The sequence below is a fragment of the Lissotriton vulgaris genome, chromosome 1_1, assembly GCF_964263255.1.
Source record: "Lissotriton vulgaris chromosome 1_1, aLisVul1.2, whole genome shotgun sequence".
Lineage (NCBI taxonomy): Eukaryota > Metazoa > Chordata > Amphibia > Caudata > Salamandridae > Lissotriton > Lissotriton vulgaris.
In genome coordinates this window covers 1,920,073,381-1,920,090,144 of record NC_141685.1, presented here as the reverse complement: position 1 = coordinate 1,920,090,144, position 16,764 = coordinate 1,920,073,381, and positions in this window count along the sequence as shown.

The following is a 16,764-nucleotide window of genomic DNA, read 5'->3' as shown; positions in this document are numbered from 1 at the left end:
CAGAGGGGGCTGATTTTCATACCATCCTAGGTAAATATATCTCTGTGTATTGTTTTGTTAGACCTGGCATCATTTGCCTGAGTCTCTCCTCCATGTTTTTCTGTTTACGATGTTTTTGCTGGTATATTGCTTTGGGCACTGTGCCACTGCTGATCAGTGCCACAGTGCAAGTGCTCCCTATGTAAAATTACTGTATTGATTGAATTCCATGTTTGGCTTATTTGGTTTACTGTCAGTCCCTAGTCTAGTGCACCAGGAGTGCCAGGGCTTGTAAATACAAATGCTGCTCGTGGGCTTGCAGCACATGTTGTGCCACCCACAAGAGCGGCCTAGTAAAACTATGTCTAAAGGTCTGCCATTGCTAGACCAAAGTGCAGTCTGGTACTGTCACGCAGACTGCGCAAGTAAACCTACTTGCCAGTCCCTAAACCTTCCCTTAACTTCATGTTAGTCACCCCTATGGGAGGCCCACGGGCAGGGTGAATTGTAAGCATAAGGTAGGACAAGCCTGACTAGGTTGGCATGTCCTAATAGTGAATTACAGCCATATTCGTTTTTCACTATTGTAAGGTTACCTGCGCTCCATAAGTTAGAATGGGCTGCCGCAGTTATTAATGGTATAATCCTAGCTGGCTCGGGGAGCATGGTGCAATGTCGAGTTTGGTATCCCTGAACTCAGGGTTTAATAACGCATCAGTTTGTGTGGATGGTTTTTGGACTCTGGGTTTGAAAATAGCACTTTTAGAAAGTGGCTATTTTCTTGTCTAACTATGTCTGGTTTCTGCTGGTTTGGTGTGTGTGTGACAGGGGCTGGGTGGCTCCAGAGTTCTGAATGAGTCAGTGTGGGGTGAGTGGTGCATTTGCATTGAGAGTAGGGGGAGAGTAGTTCCTGATAGCCTGCCCTGCCTGATACAATGCTGGCTCCACCTCCTGCCGGGCGACTGATAGCTCTGCTCCTGCCAGTGACAATACTGGCTCCACGGCTCCACCTCCTGTTGGGCATCTGAGGACCCAGCCCTGCACAGTGAATAGGCCAGGTGCCTCAGCCTGGCTACACCCACAACAAACCCAGGATGAGGGGAATTCCCCTGCATGGACAAAGGGATCAAAGCCAAAAAGGGGTATAAGAGAAGGACCCCTGAACCAAGACTTTAGATCACTTCTGACAAGGAACCCTGAACCAAGGACAAGAAGCCTGCTGATCCAAGGACTTGCCTACCCCTTCTGCCAGAGTGCTGTTTGCTGGGGGGAATCCTGCAGTTGCTTCTTTATTTTTGCCAAGGAACCAGGAGAGAGGAACTGTGTGTGTACTCTCAAACTTTGCTAAAGAAAATCTCCAAGGGTTGGAAGAGTGCCAGCCTCCTGTCTGCTTAATTCAGACACTCTGTTCATCACCACCCCCTTTTCTGAATAGCCTCCTGTTGAAGTCACAGGGCCAAAGGACTTCATTTATTTGCTAAAAGTGCTTGTTGCTGGAACCTGAAAATCCAGCACCTCTGAAGAAACCAGCAATCTCGACGCCGACGGACGCCGCAGAATCCAGCTCGACATCGTGAGTAACGGCTCCAGTGTCCCGCTTCCTCGACGCCGGCCGCCGGGCCCGATTGACGCCAGTAGTGACGCCAGTGAGTAGCGAGTTCGGCTTCAGCTCCAAGTGACCCCATGTCAACGCCGCCGCTGATCGCATCGACCCCGAGCCCTCTCGACGCCGTGAGCGCTGCTCACTCTTGCAACATCATCATCGACATCGACGACGACGCCGTATCCTGCTTCGCCTCGGGCGCGCTGCTCCTGCCTGACATCTGTCGACGCCGCTGCAGATCACCCCGACTCCGAGGCCCGATCGACGCCAAAGACACGACGCCGGACATCTTGACGCCGCTGATCATCGTGTGCATCGCTTTTCCAAGGTACTGTGTTGTGGGGGTCCGTGTGACTCCGGGCTCGAATTCGCACTCCTTGTGGTCGACGCCGAACCTTTGGATTAACTTTGCATCGACGTTGTGTGACTCCTGTGGGGGGTACCTTGTTGCCAAGAACTGTGATTTAAAGAAGAAGAGTTGCTTTTGTTACTAAAGACTTTGTGCTAAGAAGAAACTACACTTGAACTATTATTTTTCCTTCCAAGAGTATTTATTAAGATTGTGGTATATTTTTGTCGTTATTTTGTCTTGTGCTAAGCATTATATAAAAATCCTTATTTTTATAATACTACTGTGTCGTGTCCATTTGTAGTGTATTCAATTTGTTACTGTATGTGGTCATAAATGCTTAACGCACTGCCTCTGAGATAAGCCTGTCTGCTTTGCCAAGCTACCAAGGGGGTGAGCAGGGGTTATCTAAGTGTGTGATCCCCTTGCCCTGACTAGAGGAGGTGAGCCCCTATTTGTCAGAAGTGTATACCTTTGCCAACTAGAGACAGCCAAGTCTAACATTGGTGGGTCAGCGGTGAGGATTTGAACTTTGCATTTATGACCCATGTGCAGTGATTGGTGTGTGCTACATAGTGAAAGCAAACCATAGCGCAGCCACAATCTATTTTGGTAGGATATTCTATTTTTGTTCTCTGCTTTTCTGAAGCTTGATTTTTGAACACTGCCAGTTTTTGACCGTGAGTGATGCCGGAGTCATTGTTCTGGAGGAGTTTGATAGGGAGAAGATAAAGAAATATGGGAAGAAGCAGCTGCAACACTTTTGCAAGCAGTTTAAAGTTCCTACCACAGGCCTCTCAAGAAAGGAGGAATATCTCAAAGCCTTGGAGGCCTGGTTAGAGGCCAGAGATCCCTCTGATGCGGTGGTGGTACCGCCAGGGGAAGGGGATGAGGCGGTGCCAGTGAATGGGCCCGCGTCCTCTCCCGGTAGCAGTGTGTCCTCTAAAGGTCTTTCTCCCGAAGAAAGAGAAGAAAGGGAGAAGGAGCGACCATACAACATGGAAATGGCAAAACTTAAGATAAATGGGCAGTTGGAGTTAGAAAATGCAAAATGCAGGAGAGAAGCTGATATGGAGATCAAAAGATTGAGTTTGAAAGAGAAAAGTTAGCTTTTGAGCGTGAGAAAATGGTGAGGGAGATGGAGCTCCAAGCTAAGAGTTTAGAATTGAATCCCTCTGGTGGCAGCATCCCATCTGTGCCTGCAGAAAGTAGGTTTTATTTTCCCAAAGATGTGATCAAAGATTTTCAGAAGAATGAGGATATTGGTCAATGGTTTAAAGCATATGAGTTAGCATTGTTGGCCCACCAGGTCCCTGAGAAGAATTGGGGAGCAGGGTTGTGGGGTCGCTTTGTGAATGAGGAGAGAGATACCCTGTTGGACATGCCTGTTGAGGATAGGATGTCTTATGCTAATATGAAAGATGCTTTAATGTTATGGTATGGCCTAACCCCAGAAAAGTACAGACAAACCTTTAGAGAATGTAAGAAATTGCCTGGTACTACGTGAGTTGAATATGTGTCATTTTTTTGCAGAGCCATGGATGGTTGGGTAAAGAGCAGCAAAGTGGAAAGTTATGAAGCTCTTTAAGATTTGTTTGCTTGGGAGCACTTGTCTAATAACTGTTTTCCAGAGCTGCGCCAGCACCTTCTTGATAGCAAGATATCTAACCCTAGAAAACTTGCTGAGGAGGCGGACCGCTGGGTCAGTACCAGGGTCCACAAGGGTCCAGTGGGAGACTCAGCCAAAGGTGGGCAGGGTCCCCAGCAGAAGAGTGGGGGGGACAAGGGTAAACAGAGGGAGTTCCAGAAAGGGCCCAAAAGTAATCCCCAAGGGAACCAAGGGAAGGGTTCCCAGCCTCCCCCTGTGAAGAAGCCAGGGGCCCCGACAGGTAAACCTGTTCATAGGGGCCCAATGACCTGCTATGTTTGTAAGCAGGTGGGACACCGTTTTTATGATCCCCAGTGTCCCATGAGGGACTCTAATGCACCACCACGTGCACTCCCCCCGTCAGTTGGCGAGTGTAGCCCTGGGAGGGGAGGAGATGGTTGCCCCTGGTGGGAGGAGTCCCGCAGAGATGTCCCTGGTCTCGCTAGGAGACATAGAAATGGTCCCTCCACCCCCTCTGCCTTGTACCACTAATAAATATAGGCAGTGGGTGACCATTAATGGCCATAGAGTGGAAGCTTTCAGAGACACCGGAGCGAGTGTGACAGCTGTCAAGTGTCACTTGGTGTCCAGAGAGCAGGTGGTTCCCCACGCATTCTACCCTGTGATAGCGGCTGACAACTCCCAGAAAGAGTGTGAGGTAGCTCAGGTTCCCTTTGAATTGGGGGGAGTTTCAGGTACTCTTCAAGTTGCTGTGAGGCCCGCCATGCCTGTTGATTGTCTCCTGGGCAATGATTCGGAAGACTCCCCTTGGGCTAAGGTGGAGCAAGAGACACATTTGAAAATGTTGGGTGTGCCAGAGTGGGTGTGTGCAACCACTCGATCGATGACAGCAAGTAAGGGAGTTGATGGGGTCCCGGAGCCTGAAAGTATGGCCCAGGACCCAGCAGTGAAGAGAAGAGGCAGGAGGCGCAGGAAACCGGCCCCCATAGTTCCCGTGGTCCAGGAGGAGGCAGACCCTGGGGAGGATGCCCTGGAGCCCACAGGGGAACAAGTTGCTGAACTGGGAGACCTGCCCGAGCTGACCCACTGGCAGCAGGATGGTGGTCCCTCCAGGGAAGAATTTTGTGCAGAACATAAAGTGTGCCCGTCTCTTGTGGGTATGAGGCAGCAGGCCTCAGCCCAAACCGCATGTGATCAGTCAGGGACACATTTTGTCTACTGGGAGAACGACCTCCTGTATAGCGAGCCTAAGGCTGCTGAACCTGGGTCAGCCCGTGTGCTGGGGGTACCCCAGCCGCTTCAGAGCCTTCCTACTGGGTTTGGCTCATGACGTTCCGTTAGCTGGACATCTGGGGCAGGACAAGACCTATGACAGGCTTGTCACCCATTTTTATTGGCCTCAGATGAGAAGGGATACAGATATCCATTGCAAAACCTGTCAAACTTGCCAGGCAAGTGGGAAAAGCGGAAGGAAGCAGAAGGCTCCCCTCCAACCTTTTCCCATCGTCAGTCCCCCCTTTGACCGGGTGGGGATTGACATTGTTGGGCCCCTGGACTCCAAGACAGCCCTGGGCAACAGGTTCATTCTGGTCTTGGTGGACCATGCCACACGGTACCCGGAAGCCATCCCTCTCAGAACAGTGACGGCCCCCGTGGTGGGACGGGCACTGATGGGTGTTTTCTCCCGCATGGGGTTCCCCAGAGAGGTCGTGTCAGACCGGGGCACCAACTTCATTTCCAATTATATGAAGTCTCTGTGGAAGGAGTGTGGGGTAACCTACAAGTTCACCACTCCTTACCACCCTCAAGGTAATGGGCTGGTTGAGAGATTCAACCGGACCCTTAAAGGCATGATCATGGGTCTTGAAGAACCAATGAGGCGTAAATGGGACGTCCTCTTGCCATGCCAGCTGTTTGCTTACCGTGAGGTGCCACATAAATCTCTAGGGTTCAGCCCCTTTGAGCTTTTGTATGTACACCCAGTAAGAGGACATTTGAGTCTGGTCAAAGAAGGCTGGGAGCAATCTCCCAGGAAACCTTCCCAGGATGTATACATTTACATGCTGGCCTTTAGGAACCAGACTAGGTGCTTCCGAGATCTTGCTTAGGCAAATCTGGAGGCCAGCCAGGAAGAGATGAAGCGGTGGTACGACCGGAATGCCACTCTGGTCGGACTTCAGCCTGGTCAGAAAGTTTGGGTCATGTCCCCTGTGGAACCTTGTGCGCTCAAGGACAGATGGACTGGACCATTTAAGGTTGTGGAGAAGAAGAGCGATGTCACCTACTTGGTGGACTTGAAATCTCCCAGGAACCCCTTGAGGGTCCTGCATGTCAACCGTTTAAAGCCCCACTTAGAAAGGTCCGAAGTGGGCATGCTCCTGGCTACAGATGCTGAAATGGAGGAGGAGAGTGAGCCTCTTCCTGACCTCCTGTATGCAAAAGAGCAAGATGGGTCAGTGGATGGTGTTGTCCTCTCTGACACACTGACCCTTGAGCAGCAGCAAGATTGTCGCCAACTGTTGGGACAATTCCCTGATCTGTTCTCCTTGATTCCTGGTGTCACTCAGTGGTGTGTCCATGATGTGGACACCGGGGACAGCACTCCTGTAAAACAAAAGGCTTACAGGGTGACTGACAAGGTCAGAGCATACATTAAGGAGGAGGTCTCCAAAATGTTTGCCTGAGCGGTGGTTGAGTCCTCTAGCAGTCCTTGGGCCAGCCCAGTGGTCTTGGTCCCAAAGGCTGCAGCGCCTGGTGCTTCACCAGAACTTCGGTTCTGTGTGGATTACCGAAGACTCAATTCAGTCACCAAGACTGAGGCGCACCCCATCCCCAGAGCTGATGAGCTCATAGATCGGTTGGGGGCTGCTCGGTACCTTAGTACGTTTGATCTAACGTCTGGATACTGGCAGATCGCCTTAACTGATGGGGCAAAAGAGAGGTCGGCATTCTCCACACCAGATGGGCTCTACCAGTTCCGGGTTATGCCCTTTGGGATGAAGAATGCCCGTGCCACCTTCCAGAGGTTGGTCAACCAGGTATTGGCTGGACTGGAGGATTTCAGTGCCGCCTACCTGGACGACATCGCAGTGTTCAGCGCCAGCTGAGAGGAACACTTGCGCCACCTCCAGGAAGTGTTGTTGGCCCTGCGCAGAGCAGGCCTCACAATCAAAGCCAGTAAGTGCCAGATTGGGCAGGGTTTAGGGGTGTACTTAGGGCACCAAGTAGGGAGCGGCAAGGTGCCCCCCTGAAACCCAAGAGAGATACCATCCTGGCCTGGGCATCGCCCAAAACCCAAACTCAGGTGAGAGCCTTCTTAGGTCTCACGGGTTACTACAGGAGGTTTGTCAAGGATTATGGTAACATTGTCCACCCCTTGACTTCGCTGACTTCCAGGAAGCAGCCACGAAATGTGATCTGGACTGACGCCTGTCAGACGGCCTTTGACACCCTGAAAACTGTAATGTGCACAGCACCTATACTCCAGGCACCCGACTTTTCTAAAGAATTTGTTGTCCAGACGGACGCTTCAGAGCATGGAGTGGGGGCTGTTCTAGCTCAGGTGAATGAAGAGGGCCGAGACTTACCTGTAGCCTTCATTAGCAGGAGGTTACTTCCCAGGGAACAGAGGTGGAGTGCGATAGAGCGAGAAGCATTTGCTGTGGTCTGGGAGCTGAAGAAGCTAAGACCCTACCTGTTTGGGACTCACTTCCGGGTTCAGACAGACCACAGGCCCCTCAGATGGTTGATGCAGATGAGGGGTGAGAATCCAAAGCTGTTGAGGTGGTCCATTTCCCTACAGGGGATGAACTTCACGGTGGAACACCGCCCTGGTACAGATCACGCCAATGCTGATGGTCTGTCCAGATTTTTCCACCTTAGTGATGAGGACTCCCTAGGTCAAGGGTAGTTCTCCCCACATTTCAGCTGGAGGGGACACGTGTTAGACCTGACATCATTGGCCTGAGTCTGTCCTCCATTTTTTTCTGTTTGCCTCCTCTGTTTACGATGTTTTTGCTGGTATATTGCTTTGGGCACTGTGCCACTGCTGATCAGTGCCACAGTGCAAGTGCTCCCTATGTAAAATTACTGTATTGATTGAATTCCATGTTTGGCTTATTTGGTTTACTGTCAGTCCCTAGTCTAGTGCACCAGGAGTGCCAGGGCTTGTAAATACAAATGCTGCTCGTGGGCTTGCAGCACATTTTGTGCCACCCACAAGAGCGGCCTAGTAAAAGTATGTCTAAAGGTCTGTTATTGCTAGACCTACGTGCAGTCTGGTACTGTCACGCAGACTGTGCAAGTACACCTACTTGCCAGTCCCTAAACCTTCCCTTAACTTCATGTTAGTCACCCCTATAGGAGGCCCACGGGCAGGGTGCATTGTAAGCATAAGGTAGGACAAGCCTGACTAGGTTGGCATGTCCTAATAGTGAATTACAGCCATATTCGTTTTTCACTATTGTAAGGTTACCTGCTCTCCATAAGTTAGAATGGGCTGCCGCGGTTATTAATGGTATAATCCTAGCTGGCTCAGGGAGCATGGTGCAATGTCGAGTTTGGTATCCCTAAACTCAGGGTTTAATAACGCATCCGTTTGTGTGGATGGTTTTTGGACTCTGGGTTTGAAAATAGCACTTTTAGAAAGTGGCTATTTTCTTGTCTAACTATTTCTGGTTTCTGCTGGTTTGGTGTGTGTGTGACAGGGGCTGGCTGGCTCCAGAGTTCTGAATGAGTCAGTGTGGGGTGAGTGGTGCATTTGCATTGAGAGTAGGGGGAGAGTAGTTCCTGATAGCCTGCCCTGCCTGATACAATGCTGGCTCCACCTCCTGCCGGGCGACTGATAGCTCTGCTCCTGCCAGTGACAATACTGGCTCCACCTCCTGCTGGGCGTTTGAGGACCCAGCCCTGCACAGTGAATAGGCCAGGTGCCTCAGCCTGGCTACACCCACAACAAACCCAGGATGAGGGGAATTCCCCTGCATGGACAAAGGGATCAAAGCCAAAAAGGGGTATAAGAGAATGACCCCTGAACCAAGGACAAGAAGCCTGCTGATCCAAGGACTTGCCTACCCCTTCTGCCAGAGTGCTGTTTGCTGGGTGGAATCCTGCAGTTGCTTCTTTATTTTTGCCAAGGAACCAGGAGAGAGGAACTGTGTGTGTACTCTCAAACTTTGCTAAAGAAAATCTCCAAGGGTTGGAAGAGTGCCAACCTCCTGTTGAAGTCACAGGGCCAAAGGACTTCATTTATTTGCTAAAAGTGCTTGTTGCTGGAACCTGAAAATCCAGCACCTCTGAAGAAACCAGCAATCTCGACGCCGACGGACGCCGCTGAATCCAGTTCGACATCGTGAGTAACGGCTCCAGTGTCCCGCTTCCTCGATGCAGGACGCCGGGCCCGATCGACGCCAGTAGCGACGCCAGTGAGTAGCGAGTTCGGCTCCAGCTCCAAGTGACCCTGTGTCGACGCCGCCGCTGATCGCATCGACCCCGAGCCCTCTCGACGCCGTGAGCGCTGCTCACTCTTGCAACATCATCATCGACATCGACGACGACACCATATCCTGCTTCGCCTCGGGAGCGCTGCTCCTGCCTGACATTTGTCGAAGCCTTTGCCGTTGCAGATCGCCCCGACTCCAAGGCCCGATCGACGCCAAAGACGGACGCCGGACATCTCCACGCCGCTGATCATCGTGCGCTTTTCCAAGGTACTGTGTTGTGGGGGTCCGTGTGACTCCGGGCTCGACGTAGCGCTCCTCGCTGTCGACGCCTAACCTTTGGATTAACTTTGCCTTGAGGTCGTGTGACTCCTGTGGGGGGTACCTTGTTGCCAAGAACTGTGATTTAACCCGTTTAGCGCGTCGAACATTCCGCCCCAGTGCGGACGTTCGATCGCGCTAACGGGATTCGGACGTCCAACGGTTGTGCGCAGCACCAGCGAGGTAGTGCACGCGACGACAGTTGGACGTTCGCAGCGCGGAAAGGGTTAAAGAAGAAGAGTTGCTTTTGTTACTAAAGACTTTGTGCTAAGAAGAAACTACACTTGAACAATTATTTTTCCTTCCAAGAGTATTTATTAAGATTGTGGTATATTTTTGTCGTTATTTGGTCTTGTGCTAAGCCTTATATAAAAATCCTTATTTTTATAATAGTACTGTGTCGTGTCCATTTGTAGTGTATTCACTTTGTTACTGTATGTGGTCATAAATGCTTAACGCACTGCCTCTGAGATAAGCCTGTCTGCTTTGCCAAGCTTCCAAGGGGGTGAGCAGGGATTATCTAAGTGTGTGATCCCCTTGCCCTGACTAGAGGAGGTGAGTCCCTATTTGTCAGAAGTGTATACCTCTGCCAACTAGAGACAGCCAAGTCTAACATGTTTCAATGTACGTTTCTCTCTACATCCTCTGCTTTCCTGGGCACTTGTTGTAAAATCTTGTATTAAATTAGGTAAACTGATCTTACTTCCTCAGAAAGATGGAGTTAGCAATGTAATTTGTTTGCTCATATGATTAGTTAGATAAACATTTTAAAAGTTCCTGAGTCTGTTATTATTTAATAAATAATAGGGTAAATGAACTTAGGTCATATCATCAATCACTATTCAACTAAAATAGATCCATTGATTAAAGAGAGGGCTTCGTATCAGTAATAGATTAGAGAACTGATAAGTAAATGAATCTACAATTTTAAGCCCTTATAAAAATTTACCCCAGCGGTGTTGACTAGCCTATATGAGTGAGTGTGTTCATGGGCCCAGATGAATATATAGTAATAGATTTTCGCAGGTTGATAGCCTGCTGGATCACAAGTGTTCCTTCTTAATACTTATATTTGTGGTTGTTCTAGCATTGAACATGGATGAAAAGCTAAAGAAGCGCTGACATTTTTTTAATTGCATTCAAGACAGGCATCACTTGAACTGTAACCTCAGCCACAGTGCATCGATCATCTTTTAATACACCATTAGCAAAGCTAATATATCTCACCTGTGGGCCCTATTGCCTTCGCCAAATAATTTTAGCCAAGCTGCACATCATCCCTGATCGTTAAGGTAAACAAAGTAAAAAACTGCGCCATGACGTTGCAGCCATATAATTTTGTAGGTGCACGCATCGCGCATGAGCACCCCTACAAAATGACGTGTGCTTTCTTTTTATGTATTTATTAAGCTGGATTGGTAAAAAAAAAAGCGCAACAGTGAGTTTTTTTTAAGCTTGGGCGTGGGGAACAACATGGAGGGCGTGGGTGAGAGAGCAACATGAAAGGTAGGGTAGGAGGAAAAAATACAGGTCTGGATGGCGAAAGCAGCATGCAGGGTGGAGGAAGGGAGGAAAAGCAACAGGCGAAAGATAACGAGAGCGCGGTGGGTAGGAAACAACACAGAAGGTGGCAATGAGGAGGAGAACCAACGGGCGGGATAGAGCGACTGCGGGTGGCACCACAGAGGGTGGGAGTGAGGGGAAGGAACGGATCAGAGAGCGACATCGAGCGGTGGGCTGAAAGCACACAGACAAGCAACATCTGTCTGCTTCTTTCTAGGTAAAGTGAAAGCCAAATTCACGCTTTCTTGATTTTAAAGAAGGCTATGGCCTTTTAGTGTGTACATTTGCAAATGTATAGGGGAATATGTATCTATGAAATACAGCCAAAAACAGCAGTTGCTGTTAGCAACTGACAGCAAGAAATGACCACATTGCATCATCTGTGACATCTTTTGAGAAGACAAATCTACATTCAGATGTATAGTTTCATTAAAACATTACCTCTACATATATATTTAAAATAAATCAATACTTCCAAGTGTTGCGCTAGAAGGAAAATCACAGATCAGTGTGACACTAATATTATGAAAGGGCAATAGAGCCTGATAGAAGGCAAGACTGCATCAAACAATCTGTCTGGATTTTATTTACAGCGCGGGGCGTGAGGCTTCCAGCCACACACTCTAAAAGCTGTAGCGTGCTGACCACTAGCAAGAACTCTCATATAAACCTGTAGCGCTCCACACAGGGGCAGTACACGTTTGTGTATTACTGATATTGCAGTATTACTCATTTGAGGTGCACCAATTTAGCACGGTGTAAAGAGACCCGTCCATAAAATATACCTGTGCTACGAATCTTTGACGTTTCCGTGGTTCACATTTTTTTTTAGTTGTATCACTTTGTATTTGTGATTTGAATTCTTGACTACATTACATGGAATCCGAATGGAAAAGTCCACACCTTCCCAAAACTAAACATTTTAAAATGTGTCTACAAATCGCACCAGCATCAGTGGCTTCGATTTGTCATAGCTTAGCTGTGCACTTTGTAAATATACAGTCTGCCGTCACAAATACTCCCACATTAACACATGGAACCACCGAGGTAGAGCCATCTGGTCAAACCCTTGTTCCTCCCTAAGGAGTTCTGCAGAAAAACCCATACCAATACCTCGCCCGCATGACTGACATTTACCTTTTCTATAAAGACGGATATGTAAACACCCATAGCTCGTTCCCATTTCATCAGAGTGATTTGATGTGTTTTAGCAGACACCAGTTGCTGCAGGCGAGGCAGTGATTTACAGACAGAAACAGCTTCATTAAGCAACGTTTTTTTTAGAAGATAGTGATCTCTCATTTAATTATGAACTGCTAGATTCTGTTGAGGAAATTAAATTGATGCCCGGGAGAGGGAGGTATCAAAATGATACAAAGGAAAGAGGACATTGATATTGTTATGTATTGCGTTGTTTCTTGATCATTGTTTTATTTAAATCTTAATAGTAACAGTAGTAATTTAGCTTTACAAAATCAACAATTGGGCATTAGCAATTGCTGCATTCAACTTCGTTGATTTGGCTACATAAAGCACCTGTGCTTAATAACATTCGGTGAAGTTGCTCTTGGTATGCCATCTCTTGTTCGGAGTCTCAGTTTATGGACAGTTTTATCTGTCGGTTGGCAGACCTATTATTTCCAATTTATATCCTATACCCAGAGTGGAGTTGCTTTATTGTCTGTCATAGACAGCGCAGGTCCTAAATCGGAGTGATCGGGACCGCTCCATGGGCCGAAAGAAATGTTGGTGTTTGTTGTGAGGGCGGGGGTCGTTGAGGTGTGACTGCAGGAGGCGTGAGGAAGATGAGTGGAGGGCAGGGGGTTGATGGGGTGCTAACAAGTATGCTAAGGTACATTTAGGGCTGGTTACAAAGTCTTTATCAGGACCCAATTGAGACTAAGTGGGACGAGTGAGGTGCTGTTTGCATAACATTAAGCCAGGGAGCAACCTTCTGTGCCCTTGGAAATATTGACACCCCTGGTCTGGGCTCAGTTCGCCCATACCTAAGGACAGCACTTGTCACAGGTCTGGATTTGATTCAATTACTTTCCTAGATATTTTTGAGTTAGTCCCACCCAGGAGCATCCAGTCTTCTTATTAAATGGGGGGTATTCTTCAGATGCTGACTTGATGGGTCTATTTTGTAGGTCTCGCCTACATATAGCTTTTAGCTGCCTGTTGTAAAACACCTGTTTTGGACAATACCAATGCCTACAGTGAGTTTGAGTGAGCCCATTGCTTACCATTAGCTTTCCAGTAACTCTTATTTGTTTGCTTCTTAGCAAAGAGCGTTTTTTCATCTTCTTTTTTTTCCTTCTCCTGGAGCATAGTTTCTTTACCATTCTTTTTTTTAAATGTCTTGTATCATACCACTGTCGCATTCAGAAAACTATGTTTTCCTTCTGATTTTAGCACTCCATGAGAGTGCATGTGTTTTTTGTTCCCTCAGATTAACCTCACCATGCTGCGCTGGGCTCCCCACAACCTATTTTGTCATTTTCCTCCTCCACCACAAAGTTTTTCCATCGTTTCCTTGATTATCATTCACACCACACCGCTTTGCTCCCTCCACCTTTTACACTTGCACTTCCGTTGCCCCCCCCATTACATTTTGTTCAGGATTCGCCAATTTGCTGCTGTTTATCTAATTAATCATATGAGCAAACAAATTTCATTGCTAACTCCATCTTTCTGAGGAAGTAAGATCAGTTTACCTAAATTAATACAAGATTTTACCTCAGGAAAGCAGAGGATGGAGAGAGAAAAGTACATTGAAACAATACACAGAGATATATTTTCCTTTCTTCACACTTTCTTTAGCACACATTTTATAGTTAAAAAAAAATATAGGATGGTGTTGTGCAGCTGACAGAGGTTCCATCAAACATAAAGAGACATAAAACCCCATCCTCCTCAGGACATGGAGGTCGAGGTGTTGCTCGATCACAGTAGCTAGTATGCATAGCTCCTGCACCTTGTCACTTAGGTTAGCGTGGACTCAGCAGAAGCACATGCCATAACTTACTAGCAACTAGTGGTGGGTCCCCCATTAGAGCGGAGTAGCAACACCCCACTGCTGTGGGCAAAGGCAAAGTCAATCACAAAAAATAAAATGGTAATAAAAAGGTTTTATTAACGTATTATTTTGCAGCCTGCAGTCTGCTAGCTGAGCAGAGTTTATGCAGGGCGGGGCTTCCTCTGCAGTAGGTGCAGCAGGGAGGAGGATGTAGCATCGTGCTACAAATAATCACAGACTCTGATTGCTGTTTACTAGAGCTTTATTTGGTACATCCTGCTCATACCCTGTCCCTGCCCTAACTGCCCTCTTCCTGTGTCCACTCCTCCTCTTCCTCTAGCCCCCTAGCTCCGCCCACACCCAGCTACTAGACTGCACTCCAACATTACATCTCCCCCCTTGTTATCAAAATGAACTTAGCGTCTAACATATTTAAAGTTCCTGGGTCAGCCATACGAGTCCGCGGGCTGTTCGCTTGAGATATATGGACTTGTCTCAGTTTGCGTTGTGTGGCCTTCTGCCTCCTCGACGAGAGCATCTTTTATTACGAGAGTACCTCTTTGCACTTGCGCGACTTCTCGTGTGATGTGCATATGTTCAGATTCATGATATTTGTTTCTCAACTTCTGAGTGACCCACTCAGCTTCAGTGTCTGAGGTGCATATGGGGAGCTTAGTTTGATATCCTCTGTGACTCTTGCTCACGTGACGCTTAGCCTCTTTCCAGAGGGGATGTTGTTGTGGTTCCCTTCCGAGTGTCTGCATGTATTTTTACTTCCTTTTGCCTTGTCAGTTCAAGAACAACACTGTCTTCCTGTTTCGAGTCTGGGATGCCAGCCGGTGGGGTATGATCTGTGGAGATCATCTTGGTATGGCTTGGAGATTGATTTGCTGTCTTGGGTTGTCTCTCCCACTCCTGCTCGCGCCAAGAACAGGTAAACCCTGGAACCGGCTGGGTATTTGTGTGTTTCGTTCTCATCCGATGATGACTTGTCTCTCCTGACATGTCCGGCTCCCTTTGCAGATCGAATGGTTGGTCCGTTTTTATTTGGGTGCTAACGGCCACGATGTCTGTTTTCCTTTTATAGGACCAGGACCTTCGAGTCAACCTCGCTGCCCCTATCCGTGGTGACGGTGTAGTATTTGTGTCGCGATGCACCTGTGGTTGATATGACAGGTTGTCTGGTGGAGTGATCGAGTGTGCATTGACGTTAGTGTGAGACGTGTCGCTCTTGACGGGAAGAGTGTCCCTTGGTTCTCTGATGTGTTCGGGTGCTTGGCGCCATGGCCGTTGTCGGGACCACGACTCCGTCGACTCAAAGGATCGGACCGAAATGCTATCTGAATCAGAGGGGTTCTCTGTCACTTTCCTCTGAGAATGTTCCTTTGAGAATGTTGCGCGTGGCCGTTGTCGGGACCACAACTCTGCCGACCCAAAGGATCGGACCGAAGTGCTTTCTGAATCAGAGGGGTTCTCCGTCAGTTCCCTCTGTGAGTGTTCCTTTGAGAATGTCTTAACAGGTGGTCTTCGGAACCGGGTAGTCCGTGACGAGCTGCTTTTCACCTCGGAATTGTCTTTGAAATGCTTCTCTGTGTGTCTTTGTTGGAACATCTTCAATGTTGTCTCATTTGGGAGGTTGTTTGATGATTCCGTGCTTGTTCCTTGTGCTTGATCCCAAGCTTTTGCCTCTTCGTCCTTCTCGCCTTAGGTTAACCATCTCCGCTCTGTTTCTTCGTTGTCGCGGGGCCCATGGATGCATGGATCTTTTCTTGCTTGTTGTTGTTGTGGAGGACCAGTCTGTCTTGTGCGATCTGGTTCTCCTTCCCGATTGTTTGGTGCTCTAATATCTCTGATCTGATGGTGGTGTGTTCTCCTGCCAGCTGTGTCCTCGGACTCATCTTCACTCCTTGGCGATTGATGTTCCGGCATCGATTTCCGGTGTTGACCATTGCGACCCCTTCTTCTATGGTTTGTCTTTATCCCCCACTTGTTGTGCAGAATGCCATCTTGTCCAGGAGTGCAATCTGTCCCACTGGACGCTCCCTCCTCGTCAGAGTAGCGTGTGTCATACTTTGAATGACTCCTTGAGGGACTCCTGGGGGATGAATAACTCCTGGGAGTTGTTATTTGGATGGTTGACTCTGCGTAATCTTTGGTTGATTCTGAGTAGTCAGACGCTGAGTGATCTGACTCTGAGTCACTTTCCTTGTCACTGTGTCTCTCCCGTTGTCTTTTCGCTGGTCTGCCTTCTCTCTCTCTTCTTTTGTGTTTGTTTGATTTCTGAGTTCTCTCTTCCCAGGTATCTCGCAGTTTTGCACTCAGGTGCACATCCATCGATTTGTCTCTTGCTTGGACTTGCATTCCAATTTCGGCTTTCTTGATAATTTCCTTTAGCGACCAATGCTCTCTCAGTATTTTGTGCTTTGTTTCGGGGTTTTCACAGCCTTCAATTATTCGGAGCCGAACAAAATCCTCATTTGTAAACGTGTTGAAATGGCAGCCTTGTACCAGACTTTGCAACCGAGTGATGAAATGTGGCAATGGTTCGCCTGGTTCCTGCTGTGCTGTGTTGAAGACCATGCGATTATGATCTGCCTGTGCATCGAGATGGGCACAGAGCTCCTCTTGGAGTCTATCATAGATGTCCGCTTCTTCTTCGGAAAATGTTCTAATTGGGCATCGGCCCCCAGGACCCACCAGATGGAGGAGTAGCACCAGACATTTTCTTTCTCTTTGCTCACCGTTGGCTTTCAAGAAATCGTCCAATGCTTCCAACCACCAGTGCCGTTTGAGGCCCTTGATCCAATCGTCAATCTGCGCCGCTGGGGGCGATACTTCAATGTGTGGAGTGAAATATTGAGCTACGTCTCCTCCCGCTATAAG